Source organism: Phalacrocorax aristotelis, chromosome 3, assembly GCF_949628215.1.
Source record: "Phalacrocorax aristotelis chromosome 3, bGulAri2.1, whole genome shotgun sequence".
Classification (NCBI taxonomy): Eukaryota; Metazoa; Chordata; class Aves; order Suliformes; family Phalacrocoracidae; genus Phalacrocorax; species Phalacrocorax aristotelis.
Window position 1 is genome coordinate 76,498,589 of NC_134278.1, and position 22,507 is coordinate 76,521,095.

The window sequence follows — 22,507 nt, forward strand, 5'->3', positions numbered from 1 at the left end:
TGAGCACGCAGTGACATTAGCGTGTTACTGAGTTTTTAGCATTGCTGGGGTAAAGAGCAAGGAAGGAAGAAGTATAGCATAGCCAGTGGTTCAGCAGACTAAATATTTTGAAAAAAGGCTGCCATACTTTTTTTCAGAGAAATAAATATCCCAAGTGCTTTGATGACAGAGGAATGTAGCAGTTACCTTGCTAAAATACACATCTCTGTGGAACGATCAGGTAGATGTGCAGTGTTAAGGTACATTAGAGGCAACAGAAAACCTTGATCTACTGGGTCAAGATATTTGGCAATGTCATTCTGGTGTCTTCCAGTACTAGCAGAATGAGAGAACAATCTAGAAGAGTTTTAGCTTGGGTCTTTCCAGCCTTTAGATATTATATCAACATGCTTTCAGTGCTATGTCATGCTTCAGTAAGATAAGAAGATTAAGCCAGTAGATGCTTACCATTACAGAGGAGTGCAGTAGAATGCTGGAAACAGGCAGAAGGGATCCTTATAGGAGGGTGTTCTTAGGCTTTTATCAACCAAACTGGCTTACCATTAAACATCCTTCCCATCTTTTGAGCCTCTGTTACTTTCCCATCTTAGTGCATCAGTCCACTTTTGCAACTGAAAGCACAGGATGTTTATAGCAACCATAACATGGTACGTTGCTTAAAATACATATTTTATGGTATGTGAATAGTTTACTTTAAGCATAATAACGGTATATTCAGGCAGAGAAGGGCCAAATGTACCTCCGTAGAGTTGATCCTGCCAGAACATCAGTGCATTCACAAACCTGAAGTTCCGAAGACTTTCTTTCAAACAGGGGCTCTAATCCTCCCATATTTCTTTTAAAGATATTTTGATTCAAAATGTGAACTTTATCTCCCCCAAAAAGAAAGCTGCAAGCAGACTTTCTAACTCAAAGCTAAAAGTTTAGCTGCCAGGAGCTGTTTTTTGTAAAGTATTAGAATAATTTTATTGTGGAAAAGTGTTCTTGACTACTGGATCAAGCACAGTATTTACACCCAGAAAACAGCAGGAACTTTTGACTTTTTTAAAAATTATAAATCCTAGAAGTCAAGAACTGAAAAATTTAGCCCTGAATTTAAAACCCTGCATCAATCTTCCTCACATGACACATTTCCTCCCTTTACAAAATCAATCAGGTGAGGTTAACCCAGTTGTCTGATGAAGCTCCTTTCATTCTCCATTCATTTATTACTGTTTCCCATGAGGAACTTTGTCTGTGGAATGCTCCTTTTAAGCTGGTCCAAAGTAGCTTGATTCTCTTGACACTTTACAAAATCCTGTAAAGACGCCTTCTGGGATAAATCTGTATGCAAATGGGATTAATTTATACTGCAAATATGTGGTAAAGACTTAACAATATTTGTCTTCTCGAAAGTAACTGGAATAAGCATGGGAGTTTGAGGTGCAGAAAAACTGCTGTTTTCATTATCTAGTCTATCTAGGATACTGACATACTAACAGTTTAAACATAAATCAGTTCCAACTTGGTATTTTAACTAGGTGTACCCTTTGCTTAGAAGTTTTGACATCTGGAACAAATAGATTTTAAAAGTAAAAGAAGAATAGTAAGATGAAAGGATATTCTTTAAAAATTTTGCATCAAAGAAAAGCCATGAATTCTTTGCAACCTTTTTAAGATTCTCTAGTGTTTGAAGGCTATAATTACTATCTGAAAATGGAAAAAATGTTGCTCTCACTTTCTGTCAGCAGATGATCACCTGTGTTTTAAAGGCACTTTTCTCTGTTGAAGAAATTAAAATAGCATAACATATGTTTTGTGACTTACTGCTCTTCAGATCATATCCGTTTCATATGAAAATACATTTTAAAATTCTTTACATTTCATTTATGAACAAGTTTTTATTTCCTTCACATTGGAATTTAATTGTCTTATACTTGCATTTACATTTCACACAGTAACAGTCAAAGTATCAAACACACTAGCAAAGAAACATTTCTTCACCATGTGGCCTGCTCTCTTTCAATAAGAAAACTCATTTTAAACCTAAATTTCTGAAGTTTCCAAGTTCTGTTGCAGTGTACATTGCTTATTAAAAGTTTACCTTGCCTATCAATGCTTCTCTTAACAAATCTGAATCATCAAGACTAACAGAACAGCTGTTAGAAAACAGGTTCTTTGAAAAGACTTCCAGAAAGAAGTAAAATCCTCTAAAATCAGAATTTTTCTGTGGTGTGTTAACGATCCCAGGACATGTCAAAAGCAAAAAAGTATGTTCAGTTGAAGTCAAGCTTTGGACAATATTCATTCTGGATCATATTTTAATTTGGAAAATGTAGTTGTTCCTGCCTTTTCCGTCCTGAGCAATTGTTTTCCCCTCTGAACCTGTCAGTAAGCTGAACAGAAGTTGTCAGAGTACACAAAGTGATTCAGGCCCAAGACAAAAAAATGCTTATCCCAGGTTTTATTTGTTTGAAAATGTGTATATTTTGTAGAACAGGAAAAATTTGTGTGATGATGAAAACTTACTCTAAGGAAATCTTTTCTGTTGTTGCCAAACTAACATTGTTCATCTTCAAAAGCCATTTAGTATTTAACACACTTTGGCTGAACTTCATCCATTCCTTCTACTAACAGTTTCAGGTTTTCAGAAAGAAAGAAAACAGTGTGTGTTCACAAATTAATTCAGTAGCCATCTCATACTTATGGTTCAGACAGTGAGTTGATAGGATAATTTCAGGACAGGATTGCTGGACTAGAATTGCTGTACAGGTCTTCATTATGGGCAGTAGAAGAAATTGTTACTTGGAGTGTTATATTCTCTCTGGTCGCCTATTGGTATTAGTGGCAGAGGTGGGAAGCTTGCCTTCTTGGTCAGAGTGTGCAGCAATTGCAGCTGTCTGAAAAAAAAGTGCTGTGGGTTAGAACATGTAAAAATAGTGGGGGTTCTGTTTGTCAGACCAGGTGCAAGAACAGAAAATATCCATGCTTTGCCAGAAAGAGGAGGAGGATAGATAGAAGAGAAAAGCACACAAAAGAGAACAAAAACATTCCTTCTGCTAAATACTAAACTATAGTCATTGGAAAGAATACAAGAGGTTATTCCAGCTCCCTTGTTGACTAAATTGTATGTTCTTCCTACAGATAGTTCCTAAAAAAGAACTGTTCTTTGTTTTCCTACGTACAGACACAGTATCTGTTGTTTATGACTATAATCATAGCATGCATAGTTTAGAATGTGGGACTATGAGATAGGCTGTGTTTCTCTTTCTGATTTGTCAGACACTAAAAAACGTGTTCCTTAGTTATTACAGCTTCTTTGTGATTTACTAACACAATTTCTGTCTTTAAACTAATTTCTTGTACATTGCTTCTACTACCACCATTTTTTTTTACATATTAAAAAAATTATCCCAAAATTTGTGGGGACAAAGTATATCTAAGTTCTCAGGGTCTATTTTGTTGAAACCCTTTTTCAAGCTTTGGACTGGTGCAGACGTCTGCGGCTTTATAAAGCTCATGGCTGTCACAGGATTAGCTGTTGTGGAGAGGGTCTCAAACTCTGTTAGCTGCTGGAGTCTGAATTTACTGATTCTGCTAGACTACCCACTACCCTCCAGCTCAAGCACATGTACAGAAATCCAAGACATGAATGGAAACTTAGTTATAAATTGAAGGCAGTTGAAGACTGATTCTTTTGTACTCATGTGCAAAAGCTGTTGTCAATTTTTGGAAAATTGTGAGCTAAGCAATTTTGCTTCAGGGTTGTCAGAAAAGTGAGCGTGAGGCAGAGCTTTTCTTGACAACTGATAATCTAGGTATTTGACAATAGCCTCAGCATTGTACCTGTATGTTTGTGATCATCTGAATGTAGTGGAAAAGAATCATAGATGTGATTATCATTGTGTCGCTTTGTTGTTTTTTTTTAATTCACCTATCTTTGGACACTGATGTTAAGAACATCATATAACTTTCACAGTGTAACAGCTTTCACAAAATGACATAAAAGAACAGATAACTAATGCTGTGCTACTGCAGCTAGGAGTAGTGTGTTATACTTGCTTTATATAAACCAAGATGATTTTAGTCAAAATAGTTCAGAATAGATGAAAAGAGAACTCAGTTCATTCTTTCAAGTAGCTCCTCTTAGGTACACTGGAGAAGAAAAGCTTTAAAGAGTATATCTGGTCTCTAAGCTTAAATCAATTGGCCTGGCCCACAGACATAGTTTTATAGCCTACTCTCTACTAAGCATGTATTTTCTGTGCAAGTACGGTCTCCTTTTCAAGAATTTATCATATTTAGGAACTAGGTCCATCTGTTCATTAGCATACTAAAAATTATTTTCTTATTTTGATAGACCTATTAACTCTTTTATAAATAAAAAGCCTAAAAATGTTATCACCAGAAAAGTGTCCTAAGCTGCAAGTGGAGTTTTCTTGATTAAAAAGGGAGCAAGAGCAGGTCAGAATCAGCTGTGTAGCAGACAAGAATGCATAGATACAGGAGAGTACAGTGGGCTAAGGGGAAAAAAGAGCAGAGCATGAAAGGAAGCTGGGCGAGAACACAGCACAGAAGGTTTGTGATAACTTTCCATGAGGTCTGGTTTCTAGACATCAGACTGGACAGATTTGAAGATGGTCTTTACCTAAGGAGAGCAACACAGCTTTCAATTATTTCTGGAATGAAGATCATACTTGCTACATCATAACACCAAATTGATGACCAGTTCCATTATGCATTATGAGCTACAAAATACAAAGGTACTAACCTTGAACTACAGATGGCAAGATCATGAGCTAAACTGTGTTCATGCATCAACTGCTTGTGAACTCATGCATGCTTGCATACCAGCACATCCATGTCTGGTACCAAAGAACTGCATTCCTTGTATACTGTTCAAGATCCAATGATAGGAACCAGGGCTCAGCAGCAAGTGCCAGTCATCAGCATAGATTTCTCAAGGAAAAAATGAAACAAAACCCAAGATGTAATTTTGATAACATAACAGGCTATGTCTTTCCAATATAAATGCACTAAATATGAATACATGTCCATATTTTTCTTTCAAGCTCTTCCTTTTAATTTGTTTCCCTTTTCTTTGTTCTCTTGACATTTGTCTTTTTCTCCTCTGTTTCTCTAGGATCATAAACAAACACTGGCAAGTCAAACAATAGTGATTATCTTCATATCTTAAAGGCAATAAAAACTTACTGTAAATCTCATACTAAGCAGGCAGCCTTCACTGTGAGCCATTTTACAATGGACAGGATAAACAGAGTTGAAAAAAAAGTCTTGAAAAATTAAGTAGTATTAAACATGCAGACATGGGCAAAGTTTTTAATGGCATAAGCATCCCATTACACTAAAAGAAGTTTTGACCACCTGAAAATAAATGGTTTCCACAAACACAAATCCAAAAACAGAATTCTCCAACAGGATTTGGAGAAAAGAAATAGATCATCGTTAGTTCGAAGAATTGGGGTTTTCCCTTGGTATGACCTCATCTTTGAATTTAATGCCATCATAATACTTAGTTTGGGACAATTACTGCATCTTTTGTATGCTTACATTTGAGAAATATACTCTCAGCTTTATCTCCACTTAATATAGATTTTCTACTTGGGAATTAATATAGTTACTGCCAGGATTTTGTTGGTGGTAAGAAAGGGATTTCTTGTTTGTAAATTCATTCCTTCACAGCACTTTCTAACAAGGGATATAGTACTGCTACCATAGATGTAAATGGAAGATTTGCAATTGGAACATCAATATTAAGGATTAGATTACATATTTGTAAGCTACATTTAGCCATAAATATGTATTTTTCTGTTTTGAATATCAGCATTTTTGTTTTTTTTTCTTATAGCATGAGTGAATTGTTATTTTCAGCTGTTATGTGAAAATATTTATTACCTTTTATACTTCCATAAATCTCTCCTTATGCTAGTCATGATATCCAAGAGGAGCAATAAAATCTGTCAATTTTTTTTTTTGTGACAGCCAAGAAATGTTTGGACTTTGAAACTGGGACCTCATTGACCAAGTGAAGGTGCAAATTTCTGTTGTTAAACAACTACGGTTGTAGCCAGACACCTATCTCAGTCTGATTCTCAGAAATGATGTATTCAGGGAAATAAATCAGGATTTGTCATTTAAAAAACCCAGCAGTCAGTTTTATAGGTGCTTTTATATAATGATTTAACACTGAATGTGTATTGTTCTCTTTACTATATAAAACATACTCAAAAGGATTCTAAAATAGAGTCATCAGGGAATCCATTCAGTTCCCTGAATGTAATCTATTCAGTGCAAGAATTTGCACCATACTGAAAAAGAGGAAATAAAATGGTGTAAAATTAAAAACCTCCAATTGTGTTTACAATTTGAACAAAGGAATACATAAGAAACTACAATACAGGTACTTTGAACATTATCATTTAGAAATAATTTGATTTTTAAGTGTAATAGGCATCCTTCATAATCATTAGACAGTGGCATACACATATTGAAACACTTGCCAAGTGTCTTGCTTTCCAGTAGCTGACAGACAATAGGGATATTTGTTACACAGAGCAGTAAGACAAGGTACGGCTGAGCAAACTAGTTGAGGTACTGGGACCAGTACAGCCAAGTGAGCTTGCTCCAGGAAGCTAATCCTTTAGGACAGTGAGGCAAAGTCTTAGGGGAAATGCCATGGTAACTTGTAGAGTTCAGGTGTCTCCACACAGGACTTCAGTGTGCCATGTAGTTACTACCATATATGTTAACTATTAAAAAGAAGCAGGTGTTATTTACAGAGCCGTAAACTGGAGCATCAGTGCAGAAAATTTCTATTTACATGTGTATACACAGTATACACTGTGGCAGTATACTACTATATGTACAAAACCAGCCAGTTTTGCTATTCAGTCGGTAAGTACTCAGAAATGAACTATGAGATTAATTTTATCTGCAATTACTTGATTCTCCAACAAAAAATCAGCTGTTGCTTTAATTTTCAAGCCTTCCCAATAACATTTACATGATCATCCAAATCCTGAGGCAGCCTCAAAATCTTGTCTACTCTCTGAATTCTTGCCATATTTATAGTCTCTTAACATTCATTGCTATCACAGGGTGCTGCTCCAGCAATGCGAGCGATGAAGGGAATGCTTGCATAGGCTGGCTCTCAGCATTCCTGCTGCCATGGTGTCTCCAGCTCCAGAGCCCAAAGCCGGCTGAGATGCATGACAAAACATCTCGTGACCTCTCTGCACTCAGCTTGCCACCGCTACGGGACACTGAAAGATCAACAGTGGCAAATCTTATGAAAGAGCTTTGTAGTCAAGGTTTGAATGCTCTGGTATCAGGGAATTCAAACAGTGTTAAGGTGTTTAAAGTCAAGCTGGGTGGAGCTGGAGTATCACAAACACTCCACCATCCAGGTATTTTGTAAATGGATACTTTCTAGCTTTTTGTTGTTTTATTTTTACGTTTTCACACTACTAAATACTGCTTTTACTGATCAAAAGCCTCAACATTGTAAACTTCATTAAAAAAGTAGTTCTTAGAAGGTGCTCTGAGCAAGAATCTTTTACTCAAACAGTTTGCGAACCCAATCTTTTTTTTTTGAAAAAAATCATATTATTACAACTGACAGAGCTGCTTAGGACAAAAGACAGAAAACTCACTCTGGCTCACATGTAGCTTTAACTAGAGTGCTGCCTTCTCCACCCTGCCCTTGTGTCACCTGGAAGGTTATCAGTCCTGCTGGCAGCGCAGCTCCATGAAGGGGGACAAGCCAGGAGCCAAGGGTGACCCCAACACCGGGTGGTGACCCTCACCAGGGGGGCACAGTCCCACACAGGATCTAAGCACAGCAGACAGAACTGGTAACAGGGACTACCAACAGCCACATACAGCAGCAGCCCAGGGCCCGTCCAGCCATCCCAGCCAGAGCTGAGGCTCCATGCGGGCACCCCCACCACACAGCCCAGGCACGGAGCAACCACCCCGTCCTGGAGCTTAAATGGGGCCCATGGGCAGGGGTGGGGGCCCCAGGTGAGGTTGCTCAGGGCAGCTGTGGCCTGTTAGTGCATCTAGAGCCCTGCCAATCTCATTCATTGTTAAGGTGAATTATATATATAATAAAATAGAGAGCGTGAAGTATAATCTACTTTTTAAACTCCTGTTGCCTTTGCATTTGTACATTCATATTTGTGACTACTGGCAGACCCTTCTGGTTACCTTCATTAGCCTAATTTAATTTAAAGTAGAAATTCTAGCAATCTCACTTTTGTAGTGTCAGATGTGACAAATAAGGAAAAATGGTAGGCCACATAGTAAGTACAGCCTGTTGCCATTTATTTGCTCTTCTTTAATATCTATTTGTTCCCTATACCATTTTATGATCTCAGATAAACCCTTCACCTTAAATATGAAGGGTGTTTATTCACCTTGTTTTCATATAAACAACAGCAAGAAATAGCTAATAAATATAAGCACAAATAGGAAATTTTGAATTAAATATTGGATGTGCAGCAGCTTGTTCTGTATGTGATTCTCTTTTGATACATATGTAGTCCCATATTTAAACCCTGTATTTAAATGATCTGTAGCTTTCCCTTGGTCTTTCCTGATTCTCTCAGCCCCCTGTTTTTTCCCTTGGCTTTTCTTAGTATTTCAAAATCCAGTAGGCATTCAAGGGAGGGGAAGCAACATCTCTGACTTCTTTTCCACTTATTGTCTACACTGAATATGTCATGTTCTGATCTATAGCTTAATTAAGTCAGAAACAATTATTTTGGCTGTCTAGTATGACTTGCATGTAATTTTATTTATGCATCTTGATTATAAGAATTGACTATATCATAATGTCCCTGTTGTCTTCATGGCAGGGCATCAAGGGCATTTCATCACTCACAGGGTGGGAAAAGGATATGCTGTTACTGTCAGTGACAATGACTGGATTACTGAGTTGTTCTGAAAATACTGTGTGGTTTAGATTCAGTGAAATTCCCCGTGCAATGGGCACCGTCATAATTTCAAATGTCTTCTCTTGTGATGCAAAAGGGCCATTTCCAGACTTGAAGAATGACAAAGTGGAGTTCTTAAAAGAATTAACAGATCACAAGTTTTATGAGAGGTATGAAGGAAGCAGAAGTACTTTCTGAAGATATTCCCAAAGTTGTCTTGACTTTGCACTCAAAAAACAAACAAAGCCCCAAGGAGAGTAAAACAGAAATAAAATTTAGAGCATTCCTGATAGTTAAGGAGTAGAAAATTCAAGTCAGTTTGAGAAAATTTAGGACATATAATTTCTGATGTAAACTTCTGTATGAAATCATCCTTGGGACAGCCAAGCACTGGAGCAGATTGTCCAGCAGGGCTCTGCAGTCTCCATTCTTGGAGGTTTTCAAGACTTAACTGAACAAGGACCTTGAGAAGCCTGATCTAATCTCAGTGCTGACCCTGCTTTGAGCAGGAGAGTGGACAAAAAACCTCCTAATGTCCTTTCCAACTTGAATGACTCTATGATTCCATAAATCCAAGATTTATGTGGCTTAGACAATTTTTTTACATGAGGAACAAAGACCACCACAACATATTTCACACCAAATGTAACTCTGGGTTTCATGTAGATATATGCCCCATAACATTTTTATTTTGGAATAAAATATAAAACAGATTTGACAATTGCCTAATACAGTCACATGCAGAAAATCAGACTACTGCTCTTACTGAACGGTAATGTCAAAGCTCTACATTCCATATGGATGTCACCAAAAGGAATTGTGATTTCATCAACACAGCTGCTAGCTTTGTAATGACATATGGGAGTAACTTTTTTTGATAAACGTTCCTACAGCAATGTTTCCTCTGCCTTCTGCATTTTTCCTGACATCATGACTTTAAACATGAGCACTATTTAAAACACAGTAGTAATTTCTGACAAATTTTTGTACTTGTGTTAGCAATTTAAATTACCTCTAGAATTAGCATTGTCTCAAATCTACTATTTCCTGCAGATCCAGATATAACTTTAATTTATTCTGTAATTGTGAGATAGATATTTTAGTCTAGAATCTATTTTGTCTTGTACAGCTGAACGTGAATTTAAACCTTTATACATACACAGCTGAGTGAAAGCCTTTCTGGATTCTACTTCTACAGGATAGATTAGGGAAGAAAAATAATTACTATAAAATAATAATGTCAAGGATCTAGCAAGGATAGCAAGGGTCTATTGAATGTTATTTCAAATAAAATATTAGTACACCCAATCAATAAATATGATGACAAAAACATAATAACAGCATAATAACTTTCAATGTGCTATGATATATTTAATATCATCTTGGGCTATGTAGGTGCTTCCTAAACTAAGATAAAGCTGTACAGAGGCAAACTTGCACAAAGGCAACAGGCCTCTGTACAGAAGTACTCCTTATGATGCAGTGAATCTTATTTATGAGGAACAAATCAAGTATTTCAAGTATTATTTTCAAAAACATGGGGAAATATAGTTTGATTTTTTATTTCATTATAAACTTAATGTCAAACCACTTGAATTATCATCTTTCAATAAGCATTTTGTGCTGCAAGAGGATGAAAAAAAGAGATGTTACCTTTCCAATTTAAAGTATAAGTTTTTCCTGAGACTGTTTAAAGAATATATGAACAACCTAAGTTAGTTTACATAAGACTTTTTTTTTGATTGAGAAGAAGCAGGTCTGAAGGGCAGGCTTATTTTTGTGCAGCTAATAAAAGCAAGAGTCTTACTTAATACACACACAAACACTTTGCAAGTTTAGTTACTACATAAGGCAGTGGGATAAATATTGTATAAATTTTCTGACATCCTTACTTTATGACAATGGCCACTCTTCTTTTGATGCAGCCCAGGACATGGTTGGCATTCTGGGCTGCAAGTGCACATTGTTGGCTCATGTCCAGCTTCTCATCTACCAGTACCCCCAGAAGTCTTTCTCAGCAGGGCTGCTCTCAATCTCTTCATCCCCCAGCCTGTATTGATACTGGGGATTGCCCCGACCCATGTGCAGGACTTTGCACTTGGCTTTGTTGAACCTCATGAGGTTTACATGGGCCCACCTCTCCAGCTTGTCTAGGTCTCTTTGGATGACATCCCGTCCTTCTGACGTGACAACTGCACCGCTCAGCTTGGTGCCATCTGCAAACTTGCTGATGGCCATGATCCCACTGTGTATATCATTGACGAAGATATTAAACAATACTGGTCCCAGTAGGGAACCCTGTCTGACACCACTTCTCACCTATCTCCACCTGGACATTGAGCCATTGACCACTGCCCTCTGGATGCAATATACAACAAATTCCTTATCCACTGAACAGTCCACCCATCAATCCATATCTCCCCAGTTTAGAGAGAAGGATGCTGTGAGGGACCGTGTCAAAGACCTTACAGAAGTCCAGACAGACGACATCTGTAGCTCTTCCCTTGTCCACTGATGTAGTCACTCCATCATAGAAGGCCACTAGTTTGGCCAGGCAGGACTTGCCCTTGGTGAAGCCATGCTGGCTGTCACAAATCAGCTCCCTGTGTTCCATGTGCTTTAGCATATCTTCTAGGAGGATCTGTTCCATGATCTTCCCAGGCACAGAGGTAAGGCTGACTGGTCTGTAGTTCCCCGGTCCTCCTTTCTACCCTTTTTAAAGATAGGCCCAATGTTTCCCTTCTTCCATCCCCAGGGGCTTCACCTGACTGCCATGACTTTTCAAATATCACAGAGGGTGGCTTGGCAACTACATCAGCCAATTCCCTCAGGACTCTTGGATGCATCTCATCAGGTCCCATAGACTTGTGTATATCCAGGTTCCTCAGGTGGTCATGGACCTGATCTTCCCTTAAAATGAGAGCGGCTTTATCCCCCTGGTTTCTGTCCTGTGGTCCATCAACTTGGGAGGGGTGAGGAGAAAGGTTACCAGTGAAGACTGAGGCAAAAAATTTGTTGGATACCTTAGCCTTCTCCTAGTCTGTTGATGACCACCTAACGTTAGCAGTCAGAGTGAAAACATTGAGGGAATGCATTTCAAAACCACAGATGAGAAGGTCTCTCAAACATACGAGTGCTGAGATATGCAATGAACAACATCATAGATACAAAGGTATAAACTGACAGAATAAGTGAATACAATATATACCATATCAATAAACATAAGTTTTAAAATTCTTATTTAGCTGTGAATTTGAAAAGTCCAGTTCTAGCTTTTGAGAGGGCATAGGGATGGAGGAAAGTAGTGCTGTATTAAATATAAACTGTTTACTTGAAAAATTACTATATATATTATAAACTCATGCAACACCTTTATGTTATTATGAAACATCACAATGGATGTCAAACAAGTTTCAGTTCAAACAAAATCTGCATTAAAAGAAGTGGAAATCTTCCTCCAGAAGCAGAATCAAATGTTAATAAAAATTCAGCTCAGATATTCAGTCCATATCAGGGAAGAGGTTAATTTCATTCCTTTCCTGGAACGTTCCTTCTTAACTCCTGGTAACCTTAACACTTGTGCTGCTTGCATCAGTCACTAAGACAATAAAAAGTCTGACTTTTTTTCCTTTGCCCCCTGACTCCTTTATGACACAGAGAGGAACAGTAATTTATGCATGTAAAATGGCTCTTTTCTAATATCTTTTTTTTTAACTAGGTCAGAACAAGTCTTCAGAAGGGCCCAGTAACATGATACACTAACAAATGCATTTTGAACAGTTCAAGTGTTGCTTAACTCTCAAAATTAATTAATTTTGGGCACTACTTAAGCTGACCAATAGCCTTCACTGACTCGCTGAACAGCTATGTAGTTTGCCCTTGCCATCTGTAGTCACCGTTAACCTCCTACAGTGCATTTAAGTTGGCCATTCTGAATGACACTGCCCTAACTTCACTTCACCAGTGTCAAAAAAGACTTGTAAACTCACCTTTCTCTGCAGCAGTTTCTTCATCAGTTTCTTTGTGGAAGTGTCTTTATCCCCAGTTGACATCTGTGGGAGCCATTACGTGAAAAGGAGTCAAAGACAGCCTCTGGGGAGCTGGAATTGAGGTTGAAGGTCTCACATTAAAAAAGTCATTTCCTTCTGGTTTAGTTTTGCTCTTAGGCATTATTCACAGCTTTGCTCTGTCTTCAAACAAAAGGAGCAGTGGCCCCACTAAAAGAAAAAAAATCAGAAGCTACTGAATGTGCTTAGAGTTAGTAAATATTAACTTGGGCTTTCAGGAGTCAATCCACAGTATGCCTTTAAAGCAAGAGAGCCTTCACCTTTCATTGCCGCTGCCTTATTGTTGCTGTACTATTTTCATTTCTTTTTTACCAGACAAGGTATTTCTAATAATGCTTTTTCACGGCATATGGTTTTGTATGTCACTGGAGTAAAGTTCTTCCTCGGTTGATTACTGATGTGATAACTTCTTTTCTTGTTGGTACTAACTAAAATAAAATATGACTGTTTACAAAGGAATGCAGAAAAATATTTGTTTCAATACTTTGTAGTTCTGGGCTAGACATGTGAAGCTTCAGTATGTATTTTAAGATATCTGGTGTTGACTGCAAAACTGTTCCAGAATAGGCTTACAAAAATCACTTACTCAAGCTTTGATTGATCTCACAGGAGTGTTTCATTGTATGCTTTTGATTATGGAAATGCCTGTGCACTGGCTTTATCATCTTCACAGTGGAGGATTTTTTCACCTAAGTATTTTCATGTATTTTCAGATTTTTTACTTCTCAAGTAAGATAAAACTGAATTTAAGTGAAGCTTACTTGGCAAGTAAGTAGGACAGCGTATATTCCTCATTGACAAAAGTGTTTTGATAAGAAGGGTAAATTTAGGTAAATTTATATATAAAGAAGAAGCACACAATACTTACTGATTTCAAAGGAAATTGTTTCCTCTCCTTCTAAAGTAAATTTGACCCAAATAATTTAAGCTGTCAAGATAGCCAAGAGCTAAACTGAACATAGCTTACACACTGTGACATTTTTGTCATTGTTTTTCACTTTCAATTAAACAAAGGACTGTTAAATATTTTAAAAGAACAAATTTAACAATTTAGTAAGTAACACTGGTTCAGAATAAAATAGTCTTCCCAAGTTTATCTCAGTAGACATTTCTGTGCTAATATAATCTCAACATGCTGTTATCAGCCTCTTTCTTTATAAGGCGTGCATAAACACGTGTGCAGGTCCGAATGACAGAATAACTCAGACACCTATAGATTAATGTTTGCTAGTGATGAGGTCTACAGTCGTTACGAGTATCACAGCTACCGGCCTAAAAGTTCCACGCTGTCTTTTGGTGAATAATATCGAAGTGTGTGCACTGCAGTGGAACACTGAGCCGTCTCAGCTATGGCCCAGCAAGCTGGAAGGGCGCACAGTTCAGGGGCAAGCAGAGATAGCAACTTGGGTCAAAACATTACTAACGAATTCCCCTAAAATGTCCCTCTGACATCGTTACATGTGTGGCCAACTTTATATTCAAGCATATTTCACTGAGGACATTTACAATATTTGCAAGGCAAACTTAAGTGTTCATGTGCTTGCAGGGTCAGTGTTTAAAGGTCTGCAATTTAAGGAAAAAAATAGCATTTTATCAAATTAGCTCTGCCACATGAAGGCTTCTGCTTCATAATACTTTAGTTCGCACCTCTGCATTTCAGTTTCTCAGGTGAAATTTTACTGTAAAATAGAGCTTCATGCTCTGGGAAAAAAAAAAGGGGAAAGGGAGAGGGGAAATGGGGAAATGGGGAGGGAAGGGAAGGGAAGGGAAGGGAAGGGAAGGGAAGGGAAGGGAAGGGAAGGGAAGGGAAGGGAAGGGAAGGGAAGGGAAGGGAAGGGAAGGGAAGGGAAGGGAAGGGAAGGGAAGGGAAGGAAAGGAAAGGAAAGGAAAGGAAAGGAAAGGAAAGGAAAGGAAAGGAAAGGAAAGGAAAGGAAAGGAAAGGAAAGGAAAGGAAAGGAAAGGAAAGGAAAGGAAAGGAAAGGAAAGGAAAGGAAAGGAAAGGAAAGGAAAGGAAAGGAAAGGAAAGGAAAGGAAAGGAAATAATATTCTTTCTCATATTTTCTTAAGGATTTTTTTTTTTGTATTCTGAAAACTGGTGAGCCTAGGCTTTGTTTATCCAGAGGGCTAACCAAAGTGTTGCAGGCATCTTACTGTTGTGCTTCTCAGGAAAGGATATTTTTAAGAAAGAAATCTAAAATAGCTTTTAACAGCATAGAGAGATTTTCACATATATCTTTCCCTTTTACTCCTTCAGTAAAGCAAAGAACTCTCAAATTACAGCTTCTGCTATTATTTTCAGAAGTTTCAATCTTATGGGATAACCTGGTATTACAGCATCTTTTGTCAGAGCACCAGAAAAAGCTTTGAAAAACATTCCTCTCAGTTTGAATTCCTTGTCATTGTCACTTGCAGTTTTAATATCACTGTAAAATACTACAATTTTTCCTTCTAAATGGCTCACAGAATCAAACTTCCATTCTGTTTCTTCCTCCAGCAATCCTGCAGGGTCATGTGTTTTTTAATGAACACAGCCAACGAACCTGTGCTGTACGCAGGAGTGATCAGGTCAGCTCCAGAAGGATTTTATGGGCTGGTTTTGTAGATTTTAGAAATAGGCTTGTGGTTACCCAATGACTGATGTCTAGCATAAATATGCGCTGTTTCCAAAAAGGGAAGTCCTTTACCACCTCCTGCCCTCTGTCCCAGACAGCAGCTATTCACTCCAACCACATTCCCAGTGCCAGCTCATGGGGCCAAGCGGGGAGTCAGATCAAAGCAATGGATGGGATTATAACTAACAGTTCTCTTTGTTTCGGTTTCATGTACTGATGGGGAATATCAGGGTTTGTTCCTTGTGTGTATGTTCTTTTTTCATGTACTAATAGGTTATATTTCTATAAACATTCTTTATCATAAAGTCTCCAAGTTCGTTAGCTCAATAGAGGAAGAAATTGAAGCCGTTTGACTTGGATAGCTAAATTCACAAAAGACACATTTACAGGCACTTTCTGTACTAGATTAGAAACTTCCTCTGTAGAGGGAGATAGTCTGCTGCTTCCCCAGAGAAAAAATCAAATTCTAAAATATGGAATGAAATTGTTTGAAAAGATAAGTTATCCTAGTAATAATCTCTCATATGAGTAGTCATAAACATTATAGCTAATGAAAGTGAGTTTTTAAAGAGTGTTTTCCAAACTTCTGTCTGCAAGCTTAAATTAAAGACATAGAGTCTGTTCACTGAACTAAAACCATGCTCTCAGGATTGGGACCATCAGCTATCTTTTTTTGTTTGTTCTTTTGATAAAGTGAATAATCGCTTAACTACAATCCCTGGCTTCTGACATTTACAAAGGAAATGTTATTGTTTTGGAGAACAATTCAGTACATTTAGAGTGTTGCTTTCAAAGACATGCTAAAATCTATTAGGAATTTTTTGTGTTAATTAGCAAATAAATGATCTTAGGCTAGATCTGACAGAGCTACAGTAGTCGTTACTAAAGAAGTACAAAAAAATAATTTTGACTCAACAAATTAATGAAAAAAATTGGAAGAAAAAGTATTTGAGAATGAATTACATACTGGTTTAATCAGGTCAACGTGTTTCTTTTTGATGTACAACAGTATGAACAAAAACAAAGTGATGGAAGCTACGGACTTCTAAGCAACCTTGCCAGACAGGGGGCACAAGAAATTGGTATCATTACCAAACTGTTTTCTAACAGTTGCTGCTCATTATGGCACAGAAACTTGGCCTCAGTTCTCTCCTTTATTCCGAGCCAGCATGTTACATGGAAAAGGAAGGTGATCTGAACTTACAGGTTACCCTGAAGAGTGTGTTGCTCTCAGTCTATTCTGCAGCCTCTTCACTGATGTGTTAGTAGCAAATGCAAGCACCTTAAATACTAGATTCAGAGCTCCCCCTGCTCGAAAGTAACTCTCCAGAAAGGTGGTCAGTGTTAATTCGCAGGTGGTTCAGTGATAGTTCATTGAGAACTGGAAGTGGTCTTCAGTGTCCTGGGGAATAGTACATTAGCTGATGATCTAGTTTGAAGAAAGGGGACATCACTTTTGCCGTGCTGTTATGCTGTACCAAAATGTTTCACTTGAATCTCTTCAGTGAATTCAGTATAATATATAGCTTGTTCTGGATGACCAAAACTGAGTTTTTAAGTCCAATATATTTTCAAAATCAGAAACTAGCCTGCCTTTGTAACCCTGTTCTGTTAATAAAGTTATTACAATGTTGGGAAATGAAAGTTGTGGTTAACCAACTCTAATTGCTGGTTTTGAAATAGTTTTATTCTATTTTTCAGAATTAAAGAGTCCATTCAGAAACTACAGTTTTCCTAAGTTCAATATCTATGAACTATTTTGAAAATATTTTTGAAGTTTCCTGTATCTGCTATAATTTCTCTTCCTGTCTTTGATCCGTGCTTCTCATACACTTTATTGGTGTTGTCACATGTTGATGAAGCTACACCCCTTCAGTCTGTACCACTGATTATTTTATGTTGCCCTTTTTAAATGTGCCTCACACTAAAATTAACATTTTGATGTTTTATTGGAAGCAAGGCCATGCCTTGGCATCATTGTTTAGGGCAAAAAGCACAACTACATTGTCCAATTTGATTTCTGTTCATAGCCAAATGCCATGTTCTACATAGCCCTGTAGAACACATAGATGGTCAGATGCAGAGCTAGTTCTCTGGATGTGTGATTCTGTATCTCCATTTCTGTCTCTGTGTTTTGTTGATGGCTAATCCTGAACAAGTACAATAGACCCGAGCCAATAATCTTTTTTCACATTGGTCATCCTTAGCCACAAAAACAGTCCCTTGCAATCAGTCACTTTGAGGATGGAAGAGAAACATCACTTATTCAAAACGGGGTGGTACATAAAGTGAAATTCAGGGTGCAAGATACTAGTTTTAGATTAAAGTTTGCAGCACGTATCAGGCCAAGTTACCCCAACCAGCACAGAGTGCAAATTTTGTTTTGCTGCACTGCCAGCAATAACTGTACCATGGCAGTAGTAAAAAGGTGACATTTCAGAGAAAGAGCAGTTGGCATATCTGCTGTTATGTGCCTGCGCACGTCTTGGGAAAGGCAGCAATTACTGTAGTTAGGGCTTAATCAGATGCTGGCCGATAGAAGCAGCTATGGAAAGGCACTGAAGTAATGCATCTTCTGGTACTCTGTTCACACACAGTCCCAGATTGGTACTGTTAATTTTTCAGCTCTAGTAGCACCCTTCAGACTTGATAACAGAAGGAAAGTTGTTGCAATTTTACGTGTTTTCATTTCTATCCAGCTGCCTTTCTGCAATTAGTGACAGTGGGGAATAGTCCAAAACCCAGCAATGATTAAAACAAACTGGGGTGGGGGTGGACAATAAATAAGTTTGCAATGTACCGCAGAGGACAAAATTTGCTGATTCAACTTCTGTAGCCAAAGCCTCTAAAGAGCTAAGAAAGTCGTAGCCCCTCTGTATGGATCTGCTGTCACTGATTTTGGAATATTTCTTGACTTCAGGTCACCAGAAAAAAAACCAATTTTTTTTGTAAAGGCAGGCCACTTAAAGAAAACAATAAAAATCCTTAGAAGCTGGAGGAATGGACACATGAAGAAAAACTATATGAATACTTTTGAAAAGGCAGGAATTCAGCTTACAAATATTTAAATTCTATACACATCAAGGAAAAAGAAAAATGTGGATTGATACCATGGGGCTATAATGATGAGTGAAAAGATGAAATTTAAAAAAGGATGCGTCAAACTGAAATTAGGGAACTACTCCCTGATGTTCTGATATTTCAGTTTGCAGAAAAAATCTCATGAAGGAACAGTCACCTAGGACTTCCAAAACTAGAGGAGATAAACTTTGGAAAACATAGTAGAGGATCAGTTATGCCACTGAGGAAATCTGAACAAATGAACAGCCCCTTCTCTATCCTCATTTCTGTTATAATATTTCTATATAAAATTGCTTCTTTAAGTGCTAAAAGGGGAAGTTTTCACCTTTAACAAGCCAATATGACCTTTAAAGAACCTATAATTATAAAATAAACTTTCTTAGCAGGGAACATGGCAGCAAATATGTTTTAAAGGAAAGTTTAAATGTTTGTCTGAGGACTGTTTATGTTACCCAGAAAATCATCAGGAAGGGAGCATGTTTGAAGCCTATGCCTGTGAAAGGACCAGAATATAGTTTTAGTAGTGCTTCATACGATAGTGTCTAGTCAAAACTCAAGAACCTTATCCATTACACAGGATCCTAGAACATAATACCGTGTTCCAAACGTTTAGTCATGGCCATCTCCATCAAAACGCTGGCTCCAGAAAATTATACGTGCAATGGCTGGGTTGAGGTGGTAATTTTTTTAGACATTTTAACATTTTTTTACTAAGAGCAAGAAAATGAAAAAAAATATAGTATGTTGACAAAATTTACAACCTCATGCAAGAGCAAAACCAAGAAGTTCCATGGTCATGCCAAACAGGAGGGAATGCCGGATGCTATTGTCACAGTTACTGCATTTATTCCTCAAAATGACACTGTGTTTTTTTTTAATAAATAAATTTTTAAAAAGCACTATAAATTAAACTCATGGAAGGCCACAAATTCTCCATTAAATAGTCTGCTGTGTCTTGAAAATCAAGTCCCCGTAGAAATCGTGGCATAAAATTGATACTGTTACATCGAACAGGTTCTTAGTTTATGTTTTCTTCTGTACACTAGCCATTTAATTAGCAAAAACTAACTAGTGCCAGCAACTATTATCCTCTCTGGTACCACTTGTTTTATATTCCTTGAGATTTTATTTATTTCCTCTTTAAAAGCAAATGGGTTTTATGTTTAATTAAATTTCTTTTTGGCTCCAAGAGATTGTCAAGGTGAAAAAAATATCCTATATATTTTAGAGAATGGCTGTAAAAGGAGTATTTACACATCTTTTATGTTAGATTTTGATAAAATTGCTCTGTTAATTAATGATCTAAAGATAACTTCGATTAATATTGTAGGCTGGTAGCAGCAGTTTGTGTTTATACTGCCAATGAATTTATTTGCATTTCATGCAGCTTATAACAAAATCACAATTTTCATTCTGGTCTTCTTCAGAGAAGTTAGCTCTGTAATTACTAGGGATGGCCATTGCTGTAACATTTGAGACTGCAGAGATTTGCAAAGGTTCCCCTCTCCCACAGGCTTTGGCTATATTTGTCAACCCAGTAAAAACTGTAGCGTGAAACCTGAGGAGTGCTGATCCCATGTATCTCCTGCTGACATCAGTAGGAGCTTAGCACCTATCAGCATCAAAGGGTTTTGTTACTGCAGCTGACTCTCAATAATGCAAAACAATTAAAAATAATAGCAAATGGAACAAAACCCAAATAGATTCTGGGAAAGGTTTTGAAGATACTATAAAAATTTAGAATTGTCTTAATTTTACAGATCAGCATTTCATTTGTGACCAGACTGTATCAGCAAAACATAATAGAGAATGAAATTCAGATCCAAAGCTGAAGTAAATTGTATAATGATGACAGTTTGAAAAGACAGGCTGTGATCTATATAGAAATTAATACAAAGTCAACCTAAAGTAACTCTGTGGTAGGGATCAGCATTGTCTCTGCTGTCAGAAGTTATTTTCACAGTTAAACGACATGTGCATCCATGGCGAACATTTAACCTTTTATTTTCTGTCCACCACCCTAGCTATCTTGCTCTTTGACACAGGAATGATTTTTTTACCTGGTTCTGTAGCACTTTACACAATGGAGATTCTGAACCGTAATTAAACTCCAGTAAAACACATAAAGAATATTAAGAAATAGCATTGCTTACACTATTGAGACTTTAATCACCACATATGCTTTTCCAAGGATCCTAATCTTAAGTGTAAATTTGTCAAATCTTGGTTCTTTCTGCCATACTACTTCTCATCCTTAGCAAGAGGTTCATTAATGTGTCCCGGTGTGTTTATTATCTTTATCTGAGCAGTCTGCATTTTCTTGGGATGAAGCTGATTGAATATCAGCCGCCTTTTTTAAAGTTGGCAGCAAGGCTTAGCATATTTGCACTTGCTTGTGCCTGGAGTCAGTGTAGCTGGGTCTTTGTTCTAGTCCTATGCTATGCTTTGATATCTTTTTAGCTGGACCTGTGCAGAAGTCCTAAATTTATTTGTCCTCTTGGAAGAGTAGAGTCCAGAAACCCTGCAGATAAGAAATCATAAAAGACACATTTTCTAGTCATAATAAAAGCATAGCTAAGCCTGATTATAACTGGAATTGCAGTTGCAATACCACATTAAAGCCAAAGTATGAAAATGTATCATGGGAAGCCCAAGAACAAAGATCAGATCTCTAAACTATGAAGGGAAGGAATAAATAGGATTTTGCCACAGGGCATAAGCATCAACCTGCACTTTCCTTTGAAAGCTACTGCAGAAACTAAAAAAAAAGACAGACTCCAGGACTAACAATAACTCAATAGTCAAAAAGGTTTTTCCAATATACAGTATCCAATGTAGAAAATCAGCCAAGATCTCTCTGAAGTGGACTGTGTCTCATCTTTACTGCCAGCTACCCTTTCAGCCTTTAAAATGTTCAGAATGCATTGCTATGGAGAAAAACACTGAAGCATGAGATGGCATATGAGCTTTTAAAGTTCTGTTCATTATTTCCCTGTCCTGGGCACTGTTTTTCCTTTTCAGAAAGACAACCTATCTTCCCTGTCACTATCTTGTAATAGTCAGCCTTCCATGCCCTTTTCTTCCTTATTTCCCTCTTTCTTCCCACTTACTTTTCTGTCTGCTGAGACATCTTCAAGCAGAAGACTATGTGTTCAAATAACAACTGTGCCAAAAGTTGCAGAGAAGTACACCAGCTTGCACACATGCAGCTTCATAGTAAAATATCAAGTGTTACTGCAACGTCCACCTAACCGGACATTTATAATCGCCAGCTTTGTAGCATAGCCTACTGTTTTGTTCATGTACATTGTAAACATAAGAAGTTGAATTGGGAGAGAATTCATCGCATTTTTTGAATTCCAATCATGTTGTGGAATTGCAACGACACCCAGCTAATTTTCAAGAAGTTTCTATCATACTACACTGCACAATCCCTCCCAGAGGGACCAGTGATATGAAAGAACATGACTTTATCCCAATTTATAGTGAACATAAAGTTCTGAGAAAGTTCCTCTCTGTCTACAAGAAATTATAAATTAAAATGCGCTGTTCACTTGCATGCAGCTACTATGTACCATCAACTGTCTAGCACTACATGGCTGGTAAATCCTACCCATGTAGGTAAGTCACTGTTAGCATGACTTTCCTGGGAAGAGTCACGCTTGTTCATGTAGGTATCTGCGATATTGGCCTATGTGAAAAATATTCATTAGTGTGTAAGCCATTTCTTTGTAGTTTCATAGTATTGGTGGAATACTCTAAAACTGTTATTATGCCACCTGGATCTGTTTTCATGTCTGTAGCCAAGAGA

At 37.5% G+C, this 22,507-nt stretch overlaps 1 protein-coding gene and 1 long non-coding RNA gene across 4 annotated transcripts in view; one reads left to right on the forward strand and one right to left on the reverse strand.

Annotated features, from left to right (window-relative positions):
• PACRG (parkin coregulated) overlaps positions 1-22,507 on the forward strand; it is a 253,531-nt gene that overhangs the window by 189,031 nt on the left and 41,993 nt on the right. The window lies entirely within an intron of this gene.
• On the reverse strand, positions 1,722-13,121 carry LOC142054885 (uncharacterized). The gene is made up of 3 exons (XR_012659700.1): positions 12,926-13,121; positions 4,751-4,938; positions 1,722-2,879 (listed from the first exon to the last, which is right to left on the reverse strand). It is a non-coding gene; the product is annotated as an uncharacterized LOC142054885 (long non-coding RNA).